Source organism: Myotis brandtii, unplaced genomic scaffold, assembly GCF_000412655.1.
Source record: "Myotis brandtii unplaced genomic scaffold, ASM41265v1 scaffold374, whole genome shotgun sequence".
Classification (NCBI taxonomy): domain Eukaryota; kingdom Metazoa; phylum Chordata; class Mammalia; order Chiroptera; family Vespertilionidae; genus Myotis; species Myotis brandtii.
This window is the reverse complement of record NW_005364372.1, coordinates 6,047,339-6,068,880: the sequence shown is the minus strand read 5'-3', so window position 1 is coordinate 6,068,880 and position 21,542 is coordinate 6,047,339.

Genomic DNA, 21,542 nt, shown 5'->3' with positions numbered 1-21,542 from the left:
GTTTTTCGTAGATTGACCTGCACGGTTTCCACCAATGAGATCGCTTCATTCGATGTGGACAAGACAGTGTGTTGACATCTAAGGTCCATAACAGACGGCACGTGAAAAATGAGAAAACTAGTGAGTGGTCCTTAATAGACGGCACACGAAACACGAGAAAGCTCAAAAGGTGTACAAAAGGTGTTAATAGGAGAATGACTAAAACTGGTATATTTATGTAATGGGACACTACTATCCTATCTAATATCCTATCTAATAAAGAGGGAATGTGCTAATTGACCCTCACACCATCGCAAAGATGCGGGCACCCATAGTGAACAAGGAGGGAATATGCTAATTGACTGCCCCACCCTCAAAGATGGCAGCACCCACAGCCAATAAGGAGGGAATATGCTAATTGGCTGTCCGCCCTCAAAGATGGCAGCGCCCACAGCCAGAAGATGGCGGCGCCCAGTCCTCTCAGCCCCACTAGGGCAGCAGGCACGTGGCAAGGCCGCTCCGCACGCCTGCCTCCAGAGTCCCCCAGTCCCCTCAGCCTCCCAGCCACCCAGGGCTGGCCAGAGCCACAGGCAAGCCTCGGATGGCGGCTGCCCAGCCACCCAGGGCCACCCAAGGCTCAGGTAACCAGGGCCAGCCGAGGCTTGCACTGCCGGCAGTGGCAGCAGCAGAGGTGTGATGGGGTATCACCTTCCCCTGATGGCCAGGTCACCTCCCACCCCTGAGGGCTCCCGGACTGTGAGAGGGGACAGGCTGAGCTGAGAAACCCCTCCCTCCAGTGCATGAATTTTCATGCACCGGGCCTCTAGTATTAGCATAAAAAGGAATGAATTCTGATACCAGCAACATGGAAGAATCATAAAAACATGTTTCTTGAGTGAATACATTCAATATGTACCTTACACACACAAAAAGAGTACATATTGTATGATCTATATACATAAACACCTAAGCGACAGAACAACCAAACAACCGAACCACAGGTCACTATGACATGCACTGTCCACCAGGGGGAAGACACTCAATGCAGGAGCTGCTCCCTGGTGGTCAGTGTGCTCCCACAGCCAACCTCAAGTGGCCCCTCCTCCTTGGAAGAATCATAAAAACATGTTTCTTGAGTGAATACACTCAATATGTACCTTACACACACAAAAAGAGTACTATTGTGTGATCTATATACATAAACAACTAAGCGACAGAACAACCAAACAACCGAACAACAGGTCACTATGACATGCACTGTCCACCAGGGGGAAGACACTCAATGCAGGAGCTGCTCCCTGGTGGTCAGTGTGCTCCCACAGCCAACCTCATGTGCCCCTCCCCTTGGCTGGCCGGCCAACCTCCTGTGGCCCCTCCCCCTGGTCAGCCAACTTCCCATGGCCCAGATCGGTCCTGATCACAGGCCAGGCTTGAGGGACCCCACCCATGCACGAATTCATGCACTGGGCCTCTAGTCCTATATAATGAAAGGGTAATATGCAAATTGACCAAATGGCAAAATGACCACCAGGGGGAAGACGCTCAATGCAGGAGCTGCCCCCTGGTGGTTAGTGCACTCCCACAGGGGGAGCGCTGCTCAGCCAGAAGCCAGGCTCATGGCTGGAGAGTGCAGCAGCAGTGGCAGGAGCCTCTCCTACCTCCACGGCAGCGCTAAGGATGTCCGACTGCAGCTTAGGCCCACTCCCTGTGCAGAAAGGGCCTAAGCTGTCAGTCAGATATCCCCCCTAGGGCTCCCAGACTGCTAAAGGTAGCAGGCCGGGCTGAGGGACTCCCCATCCCCCTTGAGTGCACGAATGTCATGCACTGGACAGCTTAGGCCCACTCCCTGTGCAGAAAGGGCCTAAGCCGTCAGTCAGATATCCCCCTAGAGCTCCCAGACTGCTAAAGGTAGCAGGCCGAGCTGAGGGACTCCCCATCCCCCCTGAGTGCACGAATGTCATGCACTGGGCCTCTAGTTCTATTTATATAAATTTTACAGCAGCAAAACTAATCGATGATTTTAAAAAATCAGAATAATAATTGCCTCTGGGGAAATGATGGTGGGGACAAATGGGGAAGAAAATGATGAAACACTGTGCATGAAGGGAATGGGTATGTATGTGCTTGTGTATAAGGGAAGATTTCTTGGAGATGAGGAAGCAGAAGTTCTGGGAGCTTGGGATGTTTCTCCCATAGCTAGAAGAGGAATTCTATCAACAGCAAGGATTACCAAGATGATGGTCTCCAGGCAAGTGGCAGAATGTCAGAGTAAATAGTCTAGTACAACTAGAAAAGCCCTACTTTAAGCACCAGGGCTGTAGATATGGACAAGAATCCCAGGGTCCCGACTTTGCACAGGTTTAGTCTTCTTCAAGTGATCAGCCAGACTTAAATAATAAGGAAATCAGTAGGGATAGATATGGACTGAGGACACCCTGACTATATTAACTTACGTAAGACCCTGGAGTTTTCACATGAATTGGTAAGGGTAAACATTCCAATGGATTGAGACTGAATTTTATATTCTTCTGGTAAGTGAGGTCTCGATCAGAATAGAAAAAATTAAGTCATGTTCTGAATCTTAACTTTGGGTTTATTTTTAAAAGTCTATTCCTGCTTTAGAGTGATGAGGTTTATGCGTGTGGCCCGGAAGGCAAAAACATCACAGATGCATGGAAGTTTTATAGAAGTCGGTGTCAGCTCTATATAAAAAATATTTCCTAAGGGAGTTATAAAATCAGTAGGGGTAATGTGTTCATCAGCTAATATACAGGTTCTGGTTCACTTAAAATTTGATATTCTCTTTGCAAATTAATAAATGGCATTCTGAGACATTAACACAAAAATAAAAACAGAATGGGCTGCTGCTGTGAACTTACCTATGTTGATTTAGTCCTTGAGAATTACTAGGTCCCTCTCATTGTGGAAATCATTTCACAATATATCATACATAAAATAGTCTCATTAAATAGTATACGTTAAACTTACACTATGTTACATGTCAATTAGCTCTCGATAAATCTGGAAAAAACATTTATTGGATTCTTTTGGGTAGATATCTGTAGCCTCCTTACTACTGTTTGGTATGTTATGATAAAATAAGTCTCAGGCCAAATTTGGCCACACATCTATTTATTAGCAAATACACACAAATCAGGAATTCAACCTGAAAACTTGACAAAATTTATTTTTTCTTTTGGACACCCTTACAATGAATTTAAAGAAAAGGATCCCATGAGGCAAATGCAAAAACATTCCAGTAGCAGAATTGTTAGTCTGCTAGTCAGAATGGGGGACATAACTGTAAGCACAGGACACCATTATGAATAATTGAGCTAATCCAAGATTCCACCAAAAGCAGAAGTGATCTGTCTGTTATCTTACATAATACTCATTTCATCACAGAAAACTCACTGCTGACTTCCCTTAGGCTAATTATCATGTCATCTGACACTGAGCAGGAGATCAAGACTCAGGACAAGTGAATTGGTCCTGACCCTCATTCTGCAGTGTAGGGTTCTGATAAGTAAGTAGTTAACCATCCCTGGGATATATAGTCTTGCTTAGGATTCTTCAAATTAGCTAATTGTTCCTAGGGCACAGATAAAAACGAACCTGTCCATTTATATCACTGTAAACTGATAAATCTCAGATAATGTATAGAAAATATAATGTCTGCTTCATGAAGCCATGAGCAAGTGACCAAGCAGATGTGTAAGATCAGCTGTTATGGTCCTTGCCATTCGACATAATCCCTTCACTGAGTCCTTTAGATCCTCATCCCATTCTAAAGTTCTCTTCTTACCTGAGGTCACACATAAGTGGCAGAACTAGGAATGGAAACTGGGTCTCTTTCTGGTCAGTGTCTCATTCAGGTTGTCTGCAAGACTTAACAAGTTATTCAACACAATTATTAATCATTTATGACTGTTATCATTCAAACACCCATCACTTTTCTTATGTATTTCTTTCATATCATTCTCTTTTTTGTGATTTTTATAAGATTTATAGTCTGAAGTGGTTGTTTATTTCGCAGACTAATGACAAGTCACATTTTATATGAAAATATGGTATTAACTTCCTCTAAAATGTCATGTAAGAATTACTCTTTACATTTACTGAAGTTAACTGCAAGGCTTTCAGTTCCTTCACATCTCACTATTTATACAATAATTTGGAATACGTGTAATCTTTCAGAATGGCCATATAAAATATTTACCCATATTTTACTCTTTTACAGATCAAAAACCATGAATTTTAATATATACAAATAAGATAAAAAGTTTAATATAGGTATATTTATTCTAATCTATTAGTTTAAAATACAAAATTAAGCATCATACTTTTAAATTTGAGGATTTAATGGAAACTAACCATTATGGCTAAATGATATCCTTGGTAAAGTCACCATTTCAAAACAATTAAAATTGCTTTAATTTTCACAGTGTAATTGAAACTATTAGATAAAAAATATTACACAGTAGAACTAATATTCAAATTATTCTAAGGTAACTTTTCCATTCACTTACTGATGAGCCTTCCTTGTTCCTGTCATCACCTCCAAGTTTAAGGGAATATGAAAACCAACAAAAGGAACAAAATGTTCTGTGGCATGAGGGTTGGTGGTTTTATGGGAACTTAACAGGATCCCTCTTTCTCCTAACTGTTCATGTATTCTCAATGAGGACAGCTAGGAAAGGCCAAAACAAATGTTTCCTTTCTGGGGTTTTGAGGCCTCCACTTCCAGTTGAGGAATAAAGGCACACATTTAGTGGGCTGGTCTGTTGCAATAAAAAACTACTATTCAAGGTTTGAAGAGTTGGATGAGTGATATATTTAAAGCCCAAAAGATTTCCCCCCTAAAGAATAGATTTTGATAGATTATTGATAAGATGTCTCATTGAATTTTAACAAAATAGATCATGTGGGAAAGGAATTTACATCTGAATGTCTGTACAGTGCTTCGAAAATGGATACCTTAAAGCAGTGGTTCTCAACCTTTCTAATGCCGCGACCCTTTAATACAGTTCCTCATGTTGTGGTGACCCCCAACCATAAAATTATTTTCGTTGCTACTTCATAACAGTAATTTTGCTACTGTTATGAATCATAATGTAAATATCTGATATGCAGGATGTATTTTCATTGTTACAAATTGAACATAATTAAAGCATAGTGATTAATCACAGAAACAATATGTCATTATATATGTGTTTTCCAATGGTCTTAGGCAACCCCTGTGAAAGGGTCGTTCGACCCCCAAAGGGGTCGCGACCCACAGGTTGAGAATCGCTGCCTTAGAGGGTGCTACGACAGAGTGAGAATAGACTACCATCTCCTTGAGGACAGAAATCTTGTGCTATTTATCTTTACAACCCAACAGTCCAGCCAGGGGATCAGTTGAGTGGGCACCATCAATCGGTGCCTTAGAAAGCAATTCTGTAAAGCTGGAGTGGGATTGGTTGGTGGTCAGAAAACTAAGGCTCTCCTTCTAACCCTAGGTCCTGCTAACAAGCCTAAATTTCCTCACTTATGACATGACATAATGATGTCTGCCTACTTTCCTCCAGGGTTTATTTTAAGGCAAAAGGGAGTTATGTTTGTCTTAAAATTCTAAAATTTTAAAATTTTAAAATTCTGAAATTTTAAAATGTCTTAAAATTTGCTGAATTGCTATAAAGGGTTAATATTATTGTACTAGTGGCCTGGTGCACGAATTTGTGCACATGGATTCACCCTTTCTCTATAATAGAAGTGTCAACCAAATTCACGATCAATAATGACAGATCGAAACACACATGTTCGATTGGCACCAGCGAGAGCTTTATATGTATTGTGCATGTGCGAGTCAACTTAGCCTTTTATAGATATAGAATATACTTGCTTAATTAGACCTGCTTTCTGATTTAGCTAAACTTTTTCCAGCTCAGTGAAGCACCCCAACTTCTCTTTCAGGTAATTGTCAGCAACACAGCAATAAATATCAACATGAAGCAGAGTATTATTGTAGATCAAGCAGGGAGAACAAAGGGTAAACTATTTAACTGCAGCAGTGTTTGACTATATTTTGTGCAGTGACAAATCTGAAGTCATTTTCAAGGTCCACCATTTCTTACTTCTTTTTAGTCAGGTCAAGTTTCTGAACTTTCTAAATCTCCGTTTTCCGGCTAATGAAAAGAAAATAGGATTCTACCGAATCTCCTATCTAGCTACTCCAGGACCTCTGTGAGGATCAAATGAGATGAGGCACAGGAAAATGCTTCACAGACATTTGGTTAAAGTATAAAATGTTTGCACCTGGCTATAAAGGAAGTCATGTTCCTGGGCTGAAGAAACTGCAAGGAGGCTAGTCGCTAGGGAGAAGAAGCCGGGCGTCGCTATGTGACGTCATTATCCGGTGCCCACAGTGACTATTTCCGGGCTGGGCTGGACTGTGGGCTGCATTTTGCGCCATGGGGTCTCAGCAGCGTTGCCTGAGATTTGGTGGGGTGTCGCTCCAGGGTGGTGGCAGGGCCTGTGTCCCACTTGGGGGAAGTCAAGTGTTGCTTTGTGGGCACCAGGTCCATGGTGCCGTTCCTCTGTAAATGGCCAGTGTGCGTCACGGCAGCTCCTTTGTTGAGCGTCTGCCCCCCTGGTGGTCAGTTAGTGTCATAGCAACTGGTCAGACTGTCAGACACTTAGCATATTATATATATAGATAGTATGGGCAATTATTTTTCTGATTCCTGGACAAAACAAAGGTAGTGTGTTGCTTGCTACCCCTGAACCCAGAAGGTGAGGCCCAGCATCTGGAGCTTCATAGTATGATCCCATTTTTTAAAAGTATAATTTATGTACAAGGAGATGGACATATTTTTGGTATAAAACTTGATAATTCTTGACAAACATATACACCTATATAACATTAGGTTGGTCAAGACATAAAACATTTCCACCAACCTAAAAAGTTCCCTCCTGCCCCTTACAATAGCAGACCTTTCTCTTTTTAAATTTATAGTGCACAAATTTTTGTGCACCGGGCCCCTAGTATAAATATAAAACACAGTGTATATACTTTTGTATTGGGTTTATCTTGCTCAATATAAAGTCTTTGAGATTCATCTTACATCAGTTTTCTTTCTTTCCTTGCTGAATAGGATAAATATATCATTATTTGTTTACCCATTCACTTGGTAGACACTGATTGTTTCTAGATTTAAGCTATTATGAATACAGTTTCTATGAATATTCAGTACAATTTTTTTGTAGGAACATGCGTTTATTTCTCTTGAGTAAGTATGCTGGAGAGAAATTGCTGGATCATTAGGTTGGTTTCTCTTTAACTTTACAAGAAAATGACAAATACTTTCTAAGGTAGTTGTAACATTTTAAATACTCATCAGCAATAAATGCATGAGAGTTCCAGTTGTTCAGTATCCTGTCCAACATTTGGAATTATTTGTGTGGTGTGTGCATGTGTGTGTGTGTGTGTGTTTGGTAATTTTAGTGGGTGTTTGTTAAGCAGTACCTCTTATGGCATTAATTTGCATCTCCCTAATCATAAAAAATATGCATGGTCATTCACACATCTTTTTAAAGTCTCTTGTCCATTTCTAATTGCTCACTAGCCTTTGTATTATTATTCTGTAGGAGTTTTTGTGCATTAGTAAGACAAGTTCTTTGTATGATGTTAATTGTGAATATTTTCTTTCATTCTATGGCTTAATTGTTCATGTTGTGATATGTTTGTTGAGCAAAATCTTAAAATTTTTTATTAAGTCTAGTTTATCAATGTTTTTGTTTTTGCAGTTAGTGCTCTTTTATTTTTAAAAATATCTTTCTCTGTAAAAGTTTGCAAATACATTTCTCTTTTTATTTCCCCAGCCCTTTACAGTTTTAGCTTTTATATTAGGCTGATAATTCATCTCATGTATGTATGGTATGAGGTTTGGTTCAAGATTTATTATTTTTCCATATGTTTATCCAGTTTTTCGGTGCCATTTGTTGAAAAAGACTTAGTTTTTCACTCATTAAATAAATTCAGCATATTTTCAAAAATAATTAAAGATATAAATTACGTATTTACTCCTATTTCTGAACTCTATTCTAATCTATAGATCTACTTATTTATTTTTATGCCAACATCATATAAAGTCCGATAGTTAAGTCCTCCAACTTTGTTCAATTTTATCAGTGTAAGCAGTATAAACTTGGATATTTCTGAAAACTTATTCTGAAAATCTGTGTCTTCAAATAGGAGTGTTTTGTTCACTTACATTTAATGTCATTGTTGGCACTACTGAGTTTAAGTCTACCTTTGTACTATTTTATTTATATCTGTCTTATCTATTTTTGTTCTTTTTTCTTCCTTTCCTGTGTTCCCTTAGGACAGTGATGGCGAACCTATGACACTCGTGTCAGAGGTGACACGCGAACTCATTTTTTTGGTTGATTTTTCTTTGTTAAATGGCATTTAAATATATAAAATAAATATAAAAAATATAAGTATTTGTTTTACTATGGTTGCAAATATCACAAAATTTCTATATGTGACACGGCCCCAGAGTTAAGTTAGGGTTTTTCAAAATGCTGACACGCCGAGCTCAAAAGGTTCGCCATCACTGCTTTAGGATAATAACATTTTTCAAGTATTCTATACTGTCCCCTTAATGACTTTTTATCTATACCTCATCGCTTTATATTTTTCATTATTACTTTATAGAAAGAATATGCATTCCTTATGATTGTTTTTAGAATTTGAACTTTTTCTACATCTAAGATTGGGAGAAGAGATAGTTGGCTATTTAACACTAATATTTGATCTAAGCTCAAATTATGAAGATATTGGAAGACAGTATATTTTCAGAATGACTACAAGAAAAGTAATTCTTTTAAGAGAAAACAAGGAGTATAAGAATAACAAGTATAAAGTACAATTGAAGCTCCACTTATATTATATGGACTGAAGAGTAAACATACAAATTTATATTAGATTTTAAACAGGTGGTACTGCATGATGAAATGATCCAAATAGAATAGTACATGGCAAAAGCTACTATAACTTGGAAAGGAAACTATCTTAGATGAAAGAAAAATATATTTTACTTCGAGCCTTTACATTCAAGACTTTACATTTATATTATGTTAAGATAAAATGGGTCTTACTGTTTTCTTCTGATTTTATTCATTCATTCATTCATCTGAGAATTAGCTTAGTTTACTATGAACATCACCACAACTACTGAAAAAACCTTTGTCAATTCCTAAAAAGAAGGCTAGGAACAGTTACTATTTCTTTTTTGTTCCTTCAAAGCAAAAGGAGGCCTGGCCTAAATTAAGCTGGGAGTGCTTTTTGCAAAGCATACCAAGCTTTATGGGACTTCAAGCTCAGCATTTTAGGCACAGTATTTCAAACTAAATCACAAGAAAAAAATGCAGCACTATATTGCTTCTTTTAAACAACTCAGTATGGTGCTTTTTTTCCCCTTTGGAAATGGGATACAGCTGCTTCCTGTGTCATGATTATGTTTGAGGATCTTTTTGGTAAACTGAGGCGTTCGTGAAGTATTACTATTAAAATATGTACTATATAAGTCTTACTACATTAAGCACTTACTGAGCTGTAGGAAAAAATACAGAATAGTGATTTTTTAAGGAAAAATAATCAAATTCCAACTTTCTAATGCATATTCTTAAATATTCTTTTTTAAATGCCACATCTTGTTTTTTAGATCATTACGAGCAATTAAAATCAGATTTTTATTTTTAAGAAAAAGAATACTCTTTACTAAGTAATTATTAACTGTATAAAAAGAAAGTTTTACATATTATACCAAGTGTTTAAATACAAATGTGTTTTACAACCAAACTTCTCCCAAAACATTCCCTAATTTAAGAGGAACCAAAGCCATTTCGCTTATTCTTTATCTTACAGAAATTTTTACCAAAATGCATATTAGCTTATTGTTCATGGCATATATTCCTTCCATATATTTAAGGAAATTGCTTAGGCTTTTTTTATGATTGCAAGAGTAAAAGATACTCATTACAAAAAAAACTACAGAGAAAGCACAAAAAGTGAAGAATTTAAAATATCACTTGATGAAAAATAGTCCATGTTAATATCTTAGTGGACTTTATTTCATACTTTCCCCATATATATTTTTTAATGTCAAACATGCACACAAACACAGTATATAAAAACACAGATATAAACATATATGTTTAATGAGTTCACAGTATACTTTCCAAATATATATTGTTTTATACCCTAATATTTCTTTCAAACACACTTCAAAAATGTTACATAGCTATAAATATAGATTCAATTAGATTTATACCCATTCCACTGAAACCGTACTATGATAAGATCACTACTATCTTCTCATTCCATGTACAATCCTTATTCTTCATTTTACTTGCACTGTAGATCCCTCTCTTTGTCTTAAACACATGCTTATTTGGCTTCCAGAGCCTCTTCTAGTTTTATTCTTCTAGCTGCTCTTTCTTAGTCTCCTTGAAGAGTTTCTCCTCAATCCCAGTCTAAACACCGGAGTGTTACTAGGCTCCAATGTTTAAACCTCTTCTCCCCCTCTCTATACCCATTCTCTTGGTGCTCACATAGTGTCTGATACCTTTAAATCCATTTACATGGTGGCACCTCCCAAATATATATCTCCAGCTTAACCCTCTCCTCTGAATTCCTGACTGATACATACAACTAACTATTTGACATCTATATTTGAAGATTTCATTGGCATCTCAAACTTAAAGATTCTAAACTTCAGAGTTCAAGTTTGAATCTGACGGATATTATTCACCAAACCTATTCCTTTTTTCTATTTCAGTAAATGGTAACTCCGTGCTTCCTATTTTTCAAGAAACAAATCTTGAAGTCATCTTTATTTATTTTATTAATATCCCACCTCTGATCTGATAAAAATGCTGTCCACTTTCTAAATAAGCCTTCAGTCTTACCACTTCCTACCTCCACTACTGTACCCAGGTCCAAGCCCTTGCCTGCATAATTACAGAAACCTTCCAACTGGTCTCCTTCCTTCTACCTTTAGCTTATTCTAATCTATTCTTAACATCTCTGTCAGTGAATCTCATTATAATGTAAGACAGATCACATTACTTCTCTGTTTCATCCCCTCGAATGGCCAAAGTCTTTCACTGGCACCAATTTTCCTCTCTGATCTTATCCCCTAGGCGTCACCTTTTGCTCACTCCCTTCTGCCATGCTGACCCCTTGCTCTTCTCAGGGGACTTGTTATTAGCTGCTCCCTCTGTGTAGGATCCTATTCCTCCAAATATCTGTGTAGTCTATTCTCTCACCTACTTTATGTCTTGATGCAAATTTCACCCTTTTAATGGATCCTTCATCAGCCATCCTACTATAAATCCATCACCCATTTCCCTATGTTATTATTCTCCTCAGTACTAACATAATATACTTATGTATATGTATTTACAATTGTATTGTCTGTATCTCCAGTTAGAATGTAAGTTCCAAGAAGGCAAGAAATTTTCCACTTGATTTACTTCTGTATGCCCAGTATATAGTATAGAATGGTGCCTAGAATATTATGAGCACTGAAATATTTCTTAAGGGAATGGAAAAATAAATGATGTCACATCATTATTTGTAACTACTAATAGTGTTTCATTACATGGATGTTACTTTTTTAAACCAATTCTGGATTGATGCATGTTTAGGTTGTTTCTGTTTGTTATTATTGACAACATCTAAGTGTTTCCTTTAAGGTAAATCTCTGGAAGTGTAATTACTGCATTAAATGATTGGCACAGTTTTAAGGCTTTAATTGCATGGTTAATAGTCCTCCAGAAAAAGTGCAAAGAGTCACACTCCTGAACAGTATACAAATATTGTAGTTTTGTTTAATGTCATTTTGTCATAATTTTGATAAGAAAAAAAATTGATTTCTGCCAGGGCCACTGTGTGGAGTTTGCACGTTCTCCCCACGGCTGTGTGAGTTTTCTCTAGGTCCTCAGTTTGCCTCCCACATCCCAGAGATGTGCATGGGAGCTGAACCGGTGAGTCTCAGTTGTCCCAGTCTGACTGAGTGTGGGTGCATCCTATGATGAGTGGGTGTCATGTCCAGGATGGCCTCCCCCTTTGCATCTTGAGCTGCTAGGAAAGGCTCTGGCCACCCACAACCCTGAACTGGAATAATCAGGTTGGAAAAGAATGATCTTATTTGTTTTTATTCATCTTTTTAAAATATATGTATATATATATATATACATTTTTTTATTTATTTTTATTTATCTCAATCTTTAAAATTACAAGTGTTTTGGGTCTTTTTTTTTTTTTTAGAAGTTTGATGATGTTTTTCTGACCAGAAATGTGTTGTAGGAACCTACCTCTTGTTTATCTCAATTAACCTATGTAATAGTTTCCAAATACCTATCAATGACATTGAGGACTTGTATGTGAGTGTCTCTAGTCCACTGTATTGGCTATCCTGATTCTAATTATTCTCTTGGATGCTTTTCAAAATAATATTAGAAACTTGGCATATCAGTGTATTAGTGTTGTTTATTTATTTATTTACTTATTTTGATGAGAGAGAAACATCAATTTATTGTTTCATTCCTTGATTCTTGTTTGTGCCCTGACTAGGCATCAAACCTGCAACCTTGGCAAATTGGGATGATACTCTAACCAACTGGGCTACCTGGACAGGGCTCTCAGTGTTGTTTTACATCCATGCAACATTTCTCACAAGCTAGATGGTAGCATCTCTTTCAGCCAACAAGTGAATGGATAATGGACAGCTTTTGTTAATAGTTGTGTAGCACTATCTATACTAATAAAAGCCTATGTGGTCATGACGCCCTCACGCCATAACAATGCATCACCAGGAGGCTGCATGGGCATCGGGCACGTGTGGGTGGGCAGGGCGCACGCGGGTGGGCGGGGACTTAACTCTGCATGCGCCACCCGGAGGCGGGACCCCTGGCTCAGGCCTACCTCTTTGGGGCAATCCATCGAGGAGCCCTGTATGGGTGGGCATGGCCTACCACTTTGGGGCATAGATCACAGGGCTCCCACACTGTGAGAGGACACAGGCCAGGCTGGGGAACCCCTTCCCAAGTACACGAATTTTATGCACCAGGCCTCTAATATATATATAATGTTTTCAATGGTTCAGAGAGAGGAAGGGGGAGAGAGAGAGAGAGAGAGAGAAACATCAATGATGAGAAAGAATCATAGATAGGCTGCCTCCTGCACTCTCCCTACTGGGGATCCTGCCCAAAACTAGGGCATGTGCCCTGATCAGGAATCAAACCATGACCTCCTGGTTCATAGGTTGATGCTCAACCACTGACCTGCACCAGCTGGGTGTGTAGCACTTTCTTTGACCGCACAGAGGAGTTCCTACAAACTCTTCAAATCAAGTTGACTTTTTATACTCATATGTACTTTCTCCCCATTTACCAGGCTCTGACTACAGATTCAATAACAGGACTGATACTAGTTGTTGTTTTTTCTTTAGAGGGAAATAACAAATAAACAAAGCCCACCATAGCTAAAATTATCTTTTTACAAAGCAAGTCACTTGTAGCTCCCCTCAGTCTTTAGATGGTAAGTGAATTCCTCGATGAGTGCAGGTTTTCCCATCCCTTTAGGGAGGTGTAAGATAGTCAGGAGTGTGTAGCTGCTCTGTGGGTCTAATGTGAGTCTTTCAAACTGAAGCTTATTTGCTTTGGCTGCGATTCTGACAGGCCTCCTTCCTGTGCTCTTGTTAGATTTTTCTGGCTACATTCATAAAATAAAGAGCCTGTCTCTTTGTGAATATTGAATTCCTCTATATGATAACTTGTGATTTTAATGAAGCTTTGTTAATCTTGAAAATTTATGCTCTTGTGTGTCTAGTCCCTCTAATCTCCCTGAGCTATTTTTACTGTTGTTAGCTAACTGTTACTATCTTGTCTATCAGTATAGTCAGATTTTCTGTGAATTCTATTGAAAGATGGCCTATTGTCAGGCATCTTCTTCAATTCTAGTATGAGAATTTTTAACTATCTCATTTCCCCTGACTACTCGAGTCAAATACAGTGTATAAACTTAAAAAAAAAGATGCCTCCATCTATATTCAAATTACTTAAAAAATTTTAAATATATTTTTATTGATTTCATAGAGGAAGGGAGAGCGAGAGAGAGAGAAACAAAATGATGAGAATCAAGCCTGCAACCCAGGTAAAACCCAGGAATGTGTCCTGACTGGCAATTGAACCATGACCTCCTGGTTCATAGGTCAACGTTCAACCCTGAGCCACACTGGCCGGGCTCAAATTACATTTAAGAAACATATTCCTTCCCATGACTTTAGAAATAGTAATTACTTTGGGTAAAAGTTATTAATATGGCGACTGAAACTACATGGAGCAAGAGTGACAGAGAAACACAACTCTGTATACATGGGCTTTGCTTTTTAAGGAAAAGGAATAGATTTACCTAAAGCAGATATTGCCAAAAGAGCTGCTATTGCCAAAATTGTTGGTCTCTGCATAATTTAAAACTATTAAAAATTGTTGTTGATGCCACAGAGCATTATTTTGTGAATTATAACTATCGATATTTGTCACACTAATACTTAAAACTAAGAATTGGAGAAATTGTGGTTTGTTTAGTATTATGAGAGAATCTGATTACAGGAGGGTTATTCCAAACTTTTTTGAAGAGGTCAGCCTCCAGGCTATTCTCCTTGGTATATAATGATCTTATATACCAAAATATTGCCAACTACAAAATTAGAGAAGACAAGAAACATTTTCCCCCTCTAACATTTTCAAAATACTAAAATACCTAAGCAGATGATATCAAATATATAGCGATAGAAGATTTGACTTTGGGTGGTAGGCACACAATGCAATATACAGATGATGTATCATAGAATTGTACACTTAAGACCCATATAATTAAAAAAAAGAATTTAATATTTCCTAGGATTAAATAAATTGATATTTTTACTGTAATTATTTGCTTAGATATTGTTGGTATAATTTTAAATTTCTATTTTCCAGATGAAGAAGCCCTCTCCCTTTCTTCTTAAGCCACCTCTAATGCATACAATTGAGTAAAATCTGCTTTATTTAAAGCTGAAATACAGCATTTAAAAATAATATTTGGTTCTTCCTGACTACCTATATTAGTTTTCCTAAGGTTGTCATAACGAATTACCACAAACTTGGTAGCTTAAAGTGACAGGAATTTATTCCCTGACTGCTCTGAAGGCCAGAAGTCTGAAAATCAGGTCAGCAGGGTTGCTTTCTTCTGAAGACTCTGAGAGAGTCTGTCCCATGCCTCTCTCCTAGTACCTGATGGCAGCTGGCATTCCTTGGATTGTGGGTGAATCACTTCAATCTCTGACTCCATCTTCACAGGGGTTTCCCCTCAATGAGTCTGTGTCTCAAATCCCCTCCTTTCTCTTGTAAGGACACAGCCATTGGGTTTAGGGCCCTCCCTAAATGCAGGATGATCTTAACTAGAGATTCTTAACATAATTACATCTGCACAGAGCCTATTTCCAAATAAGGTATGAGTACTTCAAGATATCTTTATAGGGGACACAAAATAACTCACTAAACTCCCTCTCCAGAATTCAAAAATTTATAGTAAGTCTCCTTAATTTTTATGGAAATACTTGTATAGATACAATAAGAATATCTTTCTAAGGTTTTGCCTAGGGTGTTTTGAGACTGAAACTCTAATCAGGTATGACAAGCTGCCTTTAAAGGTCAGGGAAAGGCTTTACTTATAGAGCTAGTGCCTCCAAACTTCTCCCAAGAAAACTGGCCCAATACCTGGCTTACAAGGTCTCAGCTTTATCCTTAAGGCTAAGACTCTTCAAAACCTTGGGAAACTTCCAGAAATAGGAACTCACTTCTCTATATTAGGCTTGTTTTCTGGTCTTCGAAATAAAAAAATATAGGCACTTAAGAACTAAAATCCAAGTTCTTTATGAAAATATCAAGGCAGAAGTTCATTTTTGCCTCTGTAGCTGTTCAGTACTCTATGTAAGCCTCAGGAACTGTGATGCAAAGTCAAGGGCCCTGTATGATACATAAATACTCTTGTTGCTCTTAGGTAAATAATGAGGTCAAAACTAATAGCCACTTTTTATGAACAGGAATCATCTTTGAGATTATTATGATCATAAGAGTGACAGACTGTCATAAAATATATAAATACTTCAAACTGTCAAAATTGAATATATACAGTTGTTTATCTCTTCCTCTAGAATGAAAGCTTGATAAAGGCAATGATTTGCTCTTGTTCAATACTATTATGTCCAGAAATCAGAGTAATTCCTGGTACATCTGAGGTGCTCAATAAATTAAAACTAAGAAAATTAAAATATATGTATACATTAATTTATTTTAAAATAACAATAGACCAATTACAAAAATAATTTTTAATAAAAATGGGTAGTTTTTTCTTAAAAAACAATGAGTCGGAATTGTTTTACATTTTTGCCAATATCTTTAATATGTAGCTTAATAGAAGCCAGCTAGATTCTCATACCTGCATCTGCATTGAATTTGTTGCAGTACGTTGCAGTGTCTTGTTCTGGTTAAAGTATATGAAAAAAATATGGTCTTACTCCAATATGTAGCTTAGAAAAGCGGGAGAATATTTTAATGCCTTTTTAGATAATTGTAAATATTCTTCTTTGATCTATATCCCAAATCCACAAATGATAGTTACTTTTTAAAATAGTGTATGTCAATTAGATTTTAATTAAAAAGACCTTCAATGTGATACCTTCTCAAAAACAAAAGTGAAACATTAGGGCTTCTAAACAGTGGCCCTGGATAAACATCAGAGCCATGATTGGGGTGGGGTATTCTCAAGTCCTTTCTTATTTATCTAAAGCTCCTGGATCAGATAGCAAACTTTTGGAGCCATATATGCAATAGAAAATCCAACTCAATTGCTAATAAGAGATGGGAGTTACCATTAGACAATTCAGGATAACCCATGAGCAGAGGGTGAAGTGTTCAACTTCCTGGAGTCAGGTGGGTTACATGAAGGAAGTCAGAAATCTGAACTAACTCAGACTCAGGCTTCTCTGGGAGATAGAAGGGAAGAATGCAAAATAAGCAAGCTAGAGCCACACCTCCTTTATCTGGTATCTATATGAGTAGCTCAGGAGAAAATATTTCTATCTTAATCATCCAAAGGCAGGTAACAGGCAGCTGGGGACCACCCCTATCCTATATAATCCTATATAATGAAAGGGTAATATGCAAATTGACCCTAATGGCGGAACGACTGGTCACTATGATGTGTACTGACCACCAGGCGGCAGACGCTCAATGCAGGAGCTGCCCCCTGGTGGTCAGTGCGCTCCCACAGCGGGAGCTCAGGTCAACCACAAGCCCGGCTGAAGGCTGGGAGCACAGCAGCAGTGGTGGGAGCCTCTCCCACCTCCTCAGCAGTGCTAAGGGTGTCTGACTGCAGCTTAAGCCCAATCCCCCGGGGAGCCGGCCTAAGCTGGCAGGTAGACATCCCCCCAGGGCTCCCGGGCTGCCAGAGGGCACAGGCCAGGCTGAGGGACTCCCCCCTGCCGAGTGCACAAATTTTCATGCACTGGGCCTCTAGTAGCTATATAAAGCCCACTAAAATTATTCAAACTAGCCCATTCTAAACTGTTCACCCTGCCTTTCCTTTCCCAAGGAAAATCCCAGGAAAGGCTCTGGCCTAATGCTTTCTCCTCCCACCTGTCTTCTGCCTCCTGCCTCTTGGTGTCTTTCCCATGTGGCCCTGCCTGGTGTGCTGTGCCTCCTGTCTCCTGGACCTATGAGTATAATAAACTGTTTCCCTGAGCCCCTCCTGTGTCTCCTCTTGTGGTCACACATGACTGACCATACATAAAAAAAGACAAAACATTGCTCTTTTTTAGAGAGTGAGGGTATGTGGAGAAGGCTACAGCACATTTGTGGTTTCTTTGCTCTGGTCCTGGCCAGGTCACTGTTCCACCTACTCTCTCTGAATGAATGCAGCGTGAATGAAGTAGACTTTTTCATTGATTTCTTTTCAAACTCCTCTAGTGGTAAGGTTTTTTAAAAAATGTATTTAATTGCTTTCCATTTCTAGACTGTCATAAAATATATAAATACTTCAAACTGTCAAAATTGAATATATACAGTTGTTTATCTCTTCCTCTAGAATGAAAGCTTGATAAAGGCAATGATTTGCTCTTGTTCAATACTATTATGTCCAGAAATCAGAGTAATTCCTGGTACATCTGAGGTGCTCAATAAATTAAAACTAAGAAAATTAAAATATATGTATACATTAATTTATTTTAAAATAACAATAGACCAATTACAAAAATAATTTTTAATAAAAATGGGTAGTTTTTTCTTAAAAAACAATGAGTCGGAATTGTTTTACATTTTTGCCAATATCTTTAATATGTAGCTTAATAGAAGCCAGCTAGATTCTCATACCTGCATCTGCATTGAATTTGTTGCAGTACGTTGCAGTGTCTTGTTCTGGTTAAAGTATATGAAAAAAATATGGTCTTACTCCAATATGTAGCTTAGAAAAGCGGGAGAATATTTTAATGCCTTTTTAGATAATTGTAAATATTCTTCTTTGATCTATATCCCAAATCCACAAATGATAGTTACTTTTTAAAATAGTGTATGTCAATTAGATTTTAATTAAAAAGACCTTCAATGTGATACCTTCTCAAAAACAAAAGTGAAACATTAGGGCTTCTAAACAGTGGCCCTGGATAAACATCAGAGCCATGATTGGGGTGGGGTATTCTCAAGTCCTTTCTTATTTATCTAAAGCTCCTGGATCAGATAGCAAACTTTTGGAGCCATATATGCAATAGAAAATCCAACTCAATTGCTAATAAGAGATGGGAGTTACCATTAGACAATTCAGGATAACCCATGAGCAGAGGGTGAAGTGTTCAACTTCCTGGAGTCAGGTGGGTTACATGAAGGAAGTCAGAAATCTGAACTAACTCAGACTCAGGCTTCTCTGGGAGATAGAAGGGAAGAATGCAAAATAAGCAAGCTAGAGCCACACCTCCTTTATCTGGTATCTATATGAGTAGCTCAGGAGAAAATATTTCTATCTTAATCATCCAAAGGCAGGTAACAGGCAGCTGGGGACCACCCCTATCCTATATAATCCTATATAATGAAAGGGTAATATGCAAATTGACCCTAATGGCGGAACGACTGGTCACTATGATGTGTACTGACCACCAGGCGGCAGACGCTCAATGCAGGAGCTGCCCCCTGGTGGTCAGTGCGCTCCCACAGCGGGAGCTCAGGTCAACCACAAGCCCGGCTGAAGGCTGGGAGCACAGCAGCAGTGGTGGGAGCCTCTCCCACCTCCTCAGCAGTGCTAAGGGTGTCTGACTGCAGCTTAAGCCCAATCCCCCGGGGAGCCGGCCTAAGCTGGCAGGTAGACATCCCCCCAGGGCTCCCGGGCTGCCAGAGGGCACAGGCCAGGCTGAGGGACTCCCCCCTGCCGAGTGCACAAATTTTCATGCACTGGGCCTCTAGTAGCTATATAAAGCCCACTAAAATTATTCAAACTAGCCCATTCTAAACTGTTCACCCTGCCTTTCCTTTCCCAAGGAAAATCCCAGGAAAGGCTCTGGCCTAATGCTTTCTCCTCCCACCTGTCTTCTGCCTCCTGCCTCTTGGTGTCTTTCCCATGTGGCCCTGCCTGGTGTGCTGTGCCTCCTGTCTCCTGGACCTATGAGTATAATAAACTGTTTCCCTGAGCCCCTCCTGTGTCTCCTCTTGTGGTCACACATGACTGACCATACATAAAAAAAGACAAAACATTGCTCTTTTTTAGAGAGTGAGGGTATGTGGAGAAGGCTACAGCACATTTGTGGTTTCTTTGCTCTGGTCCTGGCCAGGTCACTGTTCCACCTACTCTCTCTGAATGAATGAAGCGTGAATGAAGTAGACTTTTTCATTGATTTCTTTTCAAACTCCTCTAGTGGTAAGGTTTTTTAAAAAATGTATTTAATTGCTTTCCATTTCTAGCTTGTGAGTGAAGTAAATAAAATATGGATTTGTGGGTAGGAATAATTTGGTTCAAACTCCAAATTTCCCCAAATTATTAATATTCCTTTGTTGGAGTTATTCCCCCCCCCCACTGTGTTTATGTTTTTATTCACTAAAAAGATGACTATAGTGCTTCCTTCAGTGGCATTAAATCCATAGTGTGTGTAAAACACCTGACTCAAAGTAGACAATCTCCCTTTACAGCAAAGTTCACAGCTGCCAGACATGCTGAGACTTTCTAAAAGTCTACAGCTGTTCATCAAAGAATGTAAAAGGAATAAATAAACTTTCTTTGTTTCTAGATCATAGGTCATAGGCATTGTTTAATTCCTAAATTTCTATCGACAAAGCTCCATTCAATAAATAATTGTTCTGTTGATTAGTTTGACTTCTTTCTTTCCCTGACTCTATTGAAAATAAGATAACCCACCCATCATTTGGCAATAATGCACTTTAATTCTAAACTGTAAATATATTAATTTTTATTTTTTGTAATTATATTTTTGAAGACATAAAATAAATAACAACATATTAATTTCCATGGTTTACTTCCTTCATATCCTCATTCCATGATTGAAGATTGAACTATCTTGTAACTATTTTGATTGGAAAGTTAGAATGGGTGGTGTCTTGTGCTATTTAAAATGAATTTTAACGTAATATTTTTTCTTTTAACATTACATCTTTGTGCCCATTGCCTCTTCCCAGATTTTTTTCCCTCGCCTAAAGACATGTTTATTGATTTTAGAGAGGCAGGGAGAGAGAAACATCTATGGTTACTTCCCATATCCACTCTGAATGGGGATCGAACCACAATCTAGGTATGTGCCCTGACTGGGAATTGAACCTGCACCTTTTGGCATACGGGAGGACTCTCCAACTAACTGAGCCACCGAGCCAGGGCTCTTCCCAGATTCTTGCTGCTTACTCACTGTGAGCCCAATTTCCTGGTGACTATAATGATCCTCGGATGTAAAATGAGCTGTCTGCAGTATTTTCACAACCATTTTATGAAATTAGAGCATTGTCCAAAAAATAAATGAAATACAGGGAAATGGAAAAAAAAAAAAGCAAAAAACTTGACATGATTCATCCAGGTAAGAGCTAAATTGTTTATGTCTTTCCAAGTCATTCTTTTCCTTCTTTTTAACAAAACAAGGGCCAATAATGCCAAAAGCCCCACAATTCCCTTTGGTACAGCCTACTTGCTTTCATCGTCAAGACATGAGAAGGGAAAACTTTCCAATTTTTTTAGGCACTCACAACTCTGAAACTAGCTTTGACCTTTTGCCAGTATAAATGAATTGCTTTAAGATAGTAGCTAGTTCACAAAAATAATTAAGTGGAATTCCCAAGCCAGATGACATTAATGCCAGAGAATCCAAATACTGAACCTAGTTGTAGATCAACCTCTGACCATGACAGGGAGGAGAAAAAGGAAATAGAAAAAAACAAAAAAAATGGGTCCAAAGACTAAAGACAACACTTGGTATTAGATAATT